The 8,465-nt window shown below is 48.9% G+C and overlaps 1 protein-coding gene across 1 annotated transcript in view; it reads right to left on the reverse strand.

The window, feature by feature from the left end:
* The window catches only part of LOC119100110 (uncharacterized), a 90,463-nt gene extending 89,444 nt beyond the window's left edge, over positions 1-1,019 (reverse strand). Inside the window, exon 1 of the mRNA XM_037223223.1 lies at positions 906-1,019. The gene's annotated coding sequence lies outside the window, so the exon portion shown is untranslated. The remainder of the gene's footprint in view (positions 1-905) is intronic.
* Between the last annotated feature and the right edge of the window lie 7,446 nt (positions 1,020-8,465).

Raw genomic sequence — 8,465 nt, forward strand, 5'->3', positions numbered from 1 at the left:
CTGAAAAATAGATCTAGGGGATATATCTAGAGACTCTCTCGAGAGAGCAGAGAGAGAGAGAGAGAGAGCGAGAGAGCGAGAGCGCGAGAGAGAGAGAGAGAGAGAGAAGAGTCTCTCTCTCTTCTCTCTCTCTCTCTCTCTATCTCTCTCTCTCTTCTCTCTCTCTATCTCTCTCTCTCTCTCTATCTCTCTTCTCTCTCTCTCTCTCTCTCTCCTCTCTCTCTCTCTCTCTCTCTCTCTCTCTCTCTCTCTCTTCTCTCTCTCTCTCTCTCTCTCTCTGCTCTTCTCTCTCTCTCTACTCTCTCTCTCTACTCTCCTCTCTCTCTCTAGTTCTCTCTCTCTCTCTCTCTCTCTCTCTCTCTCTCTTCTCTCTCTCTCTCTCTCTCTCTCTCTCTCTCTCCTCTCTCTCTCTCCTCTCCTCTCCCTCTCTCTTTCTCTCTTCTCCCTCTCTCCCTCCTCTCCCTACACTTCGTCTGGCATTGACACACTATGAAACACCCCCAGACCGACAAAGGACGCCACACGTCCACTGGGACGGCCTCGCCGTTCAGAAGTCCGATCGTCGAGTCGGATCACGAGCCAGCTGTCGGTACGTGTTGCGACGCTTCGACGGGCCGGACGAAAGGCCTGTCCGGCTCCAGGCAAGCGATTTCCAGGCGCGCCACGGACAAACAGAACCAAGACGCGGTCGCCACACGTCCCTGTCCGCCGCAGCACCGTACACCAATGTCTACGGAAATAATGCGCGACCATGACCGCCACCCTGTCTAGCAGCTATATCAAGCGCGACGCCGGACGACAGCCTCCTCCACAATCACCGTCCGAGATCGTGTGAAGACTGGACCCTGCACACGGGACAGCGTGCTGCTCCGGCCTTTCGGCCTTCCCGCCGGCTGTTGACTTACCTCGTCTGTGGTCCTGACGCGTCCTCGGACTGGCGACCGCGTCCCCTTGCGGCGAGTCGATGACTCGATCTGGCCGGCGGCGCTGCCGCGGCCTGGCGGACGGATACCGGCGGCGATCAGCAGCGAGAGCGCGCCGCTGGCACCTCCGCACGCGTCGGCCGCTCCGACAGCGACGACGCGGCGACGGCCGGTCGTCGGTCTCGGCGCGGCGATCCGGAGCGACTGCGGCGGCGGCGGTGGCGGCCGGCGGCGTCGGTGGCCGTCGGCGCACGCTCGACCCGCGCGGGCGCTTACCTGCGCGGTCGGGTCAGGTGGTCAGGAGCAGCTACCTGCGCAGTACCGCCGGACGGTGCTGGGATGGTGGGGCACGAGCGGCTGATTGCACGCGCCGTGGGGAGAGCGGTGGTGGCATGGAGGCACTGAGCGGTCGGCTGACTCCGCTACCGGACCGAGCGGTGGGACCGCACAGCAGGTCACGTCGGCGGGGGCTGTTGACACTGACGCGGTCCGCTACTTGTCGCTGCCAGACACGGCAGCGACTTGCGTTGCCGTATGGAATGGATGCATATTGGAACGATATCAGTAGGATGTCGTTGTTGCAAAGAGAAAACATGCATCCAGAAATTCCACACATACCTGCGCTGAAGGAGTGTAAGACGGTACGCTCTAAATTCTGGCAGTGGCAAAGGGATGCCCCGACAGTCACTATCTCTGCGTGTAAGAATGCCTGTGGTGTCGGACCAGACAGTAACTGAAGCGTCAACAAATTCACCCCTTCAACTGAAGGGATGGTGTGAGAACACTATGAGAGCGCTGTTGATGAGATTTTGCGCTACTGGAAGTTTAAAGCATTGCCGAAAATAGAGCAGTGAACCTCACTTCTCGCATGGCTGAGGGGACACGGTCATTTAACACGCGCTCGGGTGGGGGGTCAAATTGACCTCTCCCCCGAAGGTTTTTCCAGAATGGTTTCCGAACGGCGCGGCGTAGACGCGCCACATTTTGCACAGCTGTAGACAATTGAATAGCGGATCGTTTGGCATCAAAAATTTAGATGTACCTTGTAAGGTCGCTGACATATGGCAGATGAAAAACAGGCCATGGTTTCAGCGAAGACAGTTTCTAGGTAATGGTCCAATCTGATGCAACAACGGAGTGTTCGACGAAGCCATACATTTCGAAGATGCTTTCTTATACACCATGAATATGGAATGAGCAAATTACGTTGACCTAAGGTCAGGTATGAAGGTCAGACCAAGGTCAAAACCAACCTGATTTATTTCTCAAGGGCTTGCTTTATGGGATAGATTGTGGTGCTCATTTCAAATTTATTAACAGCAAGAACCACCTTATGATATTCCATTGACTTCTTAAGGGTCAGAGCAGGTCATTGACCTAAGATGACCCGGATCGACATTTTGTTCTAAGAACATACTGCCTAGCACAATCTTTGTCGCTTAATCACATAATGTTCAGAGCAGTCTTGTATGATTTTGGTCACCATAACGTTCAAAAGGTCAAACAAGGTCACTGACCTCAAATAGGCTTGTGATTTTTTGCTTAGGAGCAGTTGCCTAGGTTCTGGGGGCACTTTAGAGATCAACCTGTAATTTGGCTTTGTTTGACCTTATTTGACCTGAAGGTCATAGCCTAGGAAGCTCAAACTTTTGGTCTAAGTGAGTTCACGTACAGGTCAAGACACCCTGTAAATTTGGTGTCTCTAGCTTTCTTATTTCCCGAGATCTCAGGGGGTCCATTTGATCCCTCTCCCCCACCCGAGCGAAGGGCATCTAGCCGGCCACCCGGGCGCGTGTTAATTACGAGAGTTGTTGATGCCAGGGGGCTATCGAGGATTACCAGTGACCTGCGTCAGCCGAGAAACATCTCGTCAACGCATGACCTCCGGTCTCAGATCAGGCCCCGCACAGAATCGCCTGACCCGCGGCTTATGATGGACCGTTTCCGAATCAATGCCACCATAAGTGATGCGTCCTGGAGCTGAACACTGAATATGGAACGACGAGAACGTGTGGAGTCCACTCTTCACACAGGTCTGATCCGATCACAGAGTCCACTCTTCCTATATGTCTGATCCGATCGCAGAGTCCACTCTTCACATAGGTCCGATCCGATCACAGAGTCCACTCTTCACCTCATCCGTGTACGAGTCCGAGTCCAGCAGTTTTGGGGTGTGTGTCGTATTTAAGTCCCTCGACTTCGAGTCTGAGCTTGAGTCCTGTGACCTTTTGTCCGGAGTCCGATTTCGCCCATTCAACAGCACAACTCGGCGTCAGAGCCACGAACCTGGCTCCCAGCACCGCGAGTCCGAATCACACCGCGTTGATTCTCATACCGCGTATCTTGGCTCTGAGGTAACGCGTCGCAGAGGAGACCATCTTGTAGGCACTAGCACTGCTGCTGAAATATCTGAACGGTGGATGTAGGGCAAAGTCGGCCAAAGAAGCCGATATAAGATCATCTGTGCAATTGAACGAACTACCACGCAGCGGACTATGGTTAATCAGATACGCATACAATACGCTCACATGGAGGGTCATTAGTGGTTGGTGTGCTGAGGGGTTTCCCGACAGGAGCACTCGGAGGAGCCCTTCCAGGGTGCAGCAGTAGCTAAAGGCCCTCAACGTCTGTTTTCATAGAAACCAACTCCGGGCCTTGAGACCTCGATAATATGATAACACGACCCTGACCTTGATCACGCGACATATCTATGATACCCCTTGATCACGTGCTGTCTCAGCACCTCGGGTCCGATTCTCTTCACTGCAACGGTAAAGATCCTTTGGATACCAAAATGGTTGGTGCTGTGAATGAACTTTAAAAGCAGATTCCACTTGGCAAGGAAAACGAACAAAAAATCAGGCCCCGCAGACAATATTGCGGTGTGGAGGGCTGGCAGGCGTTTGGGGACTTTGGATGAGTACACGACAGAATAGTTTCTAATGGTCCGCCTAGGGGCAGCAGCGGCTACGACAGTTAGGACCTTCAATTTTTATAGGAGAATCCAGTGACGTAGCCAGAATTTGGCCAAGGAGAGTCCCAAATCATGACACAGGAAACCCTTTTACCAAAGGGAGCCCACTTCTCCGCTACATGGCCCTGTTTTAGACTTTGTGAACCTCCTTCGTCCCTGTTGTGATGCCTCGAGAAACAGTTTTTGATCATTTAAAGCGCTAAGAGTGTATTAAACCAACAAAACGTCCTGGAATAATCGGCCTCAGGCGGTAGGGCGCCTCCATCAGGGAAGACATGTTCCCTAAATCTTTCCCATCTTCCGAGCCCCCACCTTGGCTCCGACACAGGGCGAATTTCCTGTCTATAACGGCGCTCTTTTTTATTGGTACATCTGATGGTATTGCTATGTGCCCTTCCGACGTTCTGGAGCCTTGTAGGTGTAGTCCGCTTGAATGCTGTCTATGCTGGGTGCCAATTGGGCCTCTGAGGTCTCGGAATTTACGAGGCTAATTTTATCGTTCGAGGCCTTAGAATGACTGCTGGCGTGTGAAGCCATTCTGGATATCATCTGAACATGACAATGACGTATTCAGAAGGCCAAAATTTAGGAAACATTATTCGGCAGTTTGGCGCGTTTGGCGAATCAAAGCAGAATATTGAAAAATGGTTGCAGGCATCCATAGAGTATTATGCAATGCATAAAAGCTCCTTGTGTACCTCTGACGAATTAAGGAATAAAAGTTAGAGGTGTGCATTTCACCTCAGCCTGCAACTACAAAATGTACTTTATTTGCCTTGTTCAAGTGGGCTAAAAATGCTAAGCACGGCCAAATATGAGAAATTAGGCAAACACTAATTGCCCTTAAATGTTAGTGATGAACTCAGGTATATTCAGCAGGAGACTGAAAGCAAGAATCGTGTGAAAATAATACATGCTAACGAAACCACGACGATTGACAACATGCCGAATTATTTTATTCATGACCAAATGCTTGTAAGAACGCACCGCCCATCTGATTTTTGTTTTAGTGAATACAGAATGTCACATGAAAGGGAAGATTTTATACGGGTAAAGGCATCCTGTAAATTCATTGTGTGCCAGGGGTATTCAAATCAGTTAGCAGCAGGGATGTAGCCAAGGGAGGGCGGGGAGTCCGGCTCCCTCCTCCCCCTCCCTAATGCCTGGATGTTTTTATTTTTGACTGAAGGCGGCTTCCGACAGAGAGTACAAAGTCGGTGTGATTCGTACTGACTGACGTTACTACACCTTTCTTTTAGAAAATCCTGGCTGCGCCCCTGGTTATGGAAGCAAAATGCATAATACCCATTTTCGTGCTATCCGATATCCTTCGTTATATTCTTCCGTTACGTTTTGTCGACAATATGGAAAATCAGAGGGGTATAACGTACAGCTTGATATCACACAAACTGGAATTCCCGTAAAAAAGTTGGTATCGAGATATTCAACCCCGTCCATAGTATCTAGTATTGTACATTTCAATATGTGCCTCTAAATACTACCGTGATCTATGTGCATGCACGCATTATGCCGGCGGTCGGGAAAACCAAAACAATATTGCTCGATAGATGAACCAAAAGCGAATTTTATTTCAGGCCCCAGATCTCTCTTAGTCAAGTTACCAGGCGCTGTGGCGGATGAACCTTGTTAGAGTCGGGAGGGGAATGCCAGCTTTAAAAGACATTCGCGATTATGAAATTCGTGTGTTAATGTTCATGCTGTCCATGCTTAAGAGTAGCTCTCCCTTCTGCCCACCCTTAACCTTCAACCGTTGACCCTGCTCTGACACGGCCCTAGTACATGCAATTTTGCGATTCGCTAAGCTATTCTACACTGTATGTTCCGATTAAATTTATAATTCTATATAATTTATAAATCTATACAACTAACCTCCAGATCAGCAGATGATGATTTCGAGATTAGTATTTCACGAAACATGGGGAATGTTGAGCCAAGCAAAGTAGGATGGAAATAAATTCCAGGAGAGCACTCGCACCAAAGGCTTCCCCGAACGCAGCCGGGCTGGACCGCTGTCGGATCCTCGTGTACGGTTGCCCGCTCTCCAGATGGTCCATTATTGCGGCGATCAATAATGAAAGGGGCGAGATAACACAGCAATGCACACCATCAGACCTCTCTTAGACCCCGCTAAATCTCTGACGATACGATGTCAGGTAGTACGAGCCGCCTCCAGATACAAGGCTACTCACCCAGCCCGATAGACTGCACTGCCAAAATCATGTTTGATGCTGCATATTCTTCAAAGTCGAGTACTCCTTTCATGGGATATAAGAACATGGTAAGCATTTAGGGAAACGTGAGCATGTGTATCAGCGCGCAAAAATACGTCACTGTTGACGTTACTTGTTTCCGTTTCTGCACCTGTTTCCGCTTCGACGTCTAGACTTCTGGCAACACAAATTCAGTTGCTTCAAGAGCGTCCGCCTCCACTTCTGGCACGGCAGCTGCGTGGTTCATTTTCAACAGTTTCTCTGGTTTTACCACACATCGCGAGGCATCAGAACAACCGGTCGGTGACCGTTGCCAGATATTCGCTCAGTTTTCGGCTTAGTTCGGTGCTGCGTTGTTTTTGCATTGCACTGTTTTTTGGTAGTTGCATTGTGCTGTGGTTGCACTGCAGGCTGCAGTGGCATAAACAAAAAATTGACTTAAGAGCAATGCATTTTCGCATCAAATTCATGCAAAAATTCTAACGTAAATGGGCACTGAGACGCTACCACAGTAAGCTTAAATGCAAGATCGGGCTAGGTTTCCACAGCTGATCGGAAACTTTGCGGAGTGGGCAGGAGCGACTCGCAGCGGGCCGGAAAAGATCTACAGTAGGTGAAAAATACCATTGTGTGTGCACTTTTGGGGAAGGTATGTCTGCAATTACTAAGCAGTGGTCCATGAGCAAAAAAATTACAAAGTTTCAACCTGTTTAAAGCACTTCCGTCAACGGTTTGGAACACAGCTGCACAAAGGCACAAAAACCACTATAGCACATGGAGATGGCGTTGATGATTTTTTTTTTGCTACCCGAGGCAGCTGTAAAAACCGGGAGATCAATACCCCACGCATGGAGATAAGATTAATGAAGGTTTTTGCTGCGGTCAGTCGCCTGCTCTTTCTGGTGGAGAGACATAAGCCCGCCTGACTTAGCCTTGTATGCGTTCATGAGCATTCGAGATGATGATGTCGCGGGATTGGGGCTAGGAAAAGGATAGCTAGGTATGTAGAAAGCCTTATCGTACTTTTCTGGCTCATTCAGTATTCACTTTTGCCATAATTTGTTGCTCTTTTCAGGATGCAATTTTTGTTTTAAACGAGCATGAACACAGATACGATGGGAATGAGAAACATGTACTGACGTTTATTTAGTGACTTTTGCTTATTCCGCATTTCTATTCTTGCCAGAATTCATTCCTCTCTTAACAATGCAATGTTTTGCCTCTAGCCCGCGCCCGGCCCTACTAAGTCGAAGGGGAAGTTGACTTTCCCCAAGGGTTTTCGAGCACAGCTCAAAAGTAAACTCTCACATCAACAACAAATTTCCTGCTGCTGTTCATATTTTAATGGGCACCCTTTGCGCAAGGTTAAATGTTTGATCTCCTTTGATCAGTGGCCAATGTCAGATCAGAGCGGTCAGTCTCTAAAAAATTGACCACATATAATATCGTTGTGTGTCATTTGTCATTGTTCAAACTTGCTATAGTAAAATAGCATCACAGTACTTCCAATTGGGTTATTTTATATTTGCGAAAACGGGAGGGTCAGTGACCTGAAGTCAAGTCATGTTGCGCCATTTTTCGTAAGCAATGCAAATTTTTACGTATCTTTGTGTATTTTTGGTGTTTGCATATGAGGAAAATATTAACTATTCACGTGCGCAACCACCATATGACCACAGTTCACATGACGTTGGCTCAGGTCATGACCTACCTCCGTGGATGTCTTCTTCAAAACACATTCTGAGCTCGAAATGGGCAGTTCTTTAAGGTAATTATGGACGCATAATTCGAATACTCCACTGCGAACAAGTTGTGTTATCATTTAATGCCTAGTGAGGTCGCAGTAGGATAGGTGAAAACATGCAGGGCCAAATGAGGTCATCCAAGGTCCATGGCCTATGTTGTCAGTAGCGGAGAAGCTGTATGAGCGAGTGCACCGCGTGTAACCACATCATTATCGTGTTTGTGAAGCTGATGATGTACAATTTCATGTAATGACGTGCCTGTTCTCAGTTTGCTACACACGCGTTGCCAAGCGTCGAGGGGGCTATGCATTATGTATGCAACAGCTACGCGCGGTCTCGAGTAGATGTGCAGCACACTTTTTCTACCCAAGCAACTCCCAGCAACAAGCTCCGCTTAGCGAGGTGGACTCCCTGGACATCCAGCTCAAACCCAGCATGAAAATGACCAGTTAAATGCCCCTCCGGCTTGTGTGATTGCACAGTGGGGTGTGTCATCGAGGGGGGGCATCTCTTGGAATCAGCTGAGACAAAGTTTTTCCTTGGCACGCGGGTTAATGAACAGCTTTTAAGTTAACTTTTAGTAGACAACATT

This window comes from Pollicipes pollicipes, unplaced genomic scaffold (genome assembly GCF_011947565.3).
Source record: "Pollicipes pollicipes isolate AB1234 unplaced genomic scaffold, Ppol_2.1 Scaffold_4881;HRSCAF=5763_pilon_pilon_pilon, whole genome shotgun sequence".
In the NCBI taxonomy this organism is placed as follows: domain Eukaryota; kingdom Metazoa; phylum Arthropoda; class Thecostraca; order Pollicipedomorpha; family Pollicipedidae; genus Pollicipes; species Pollicipes pollicipes.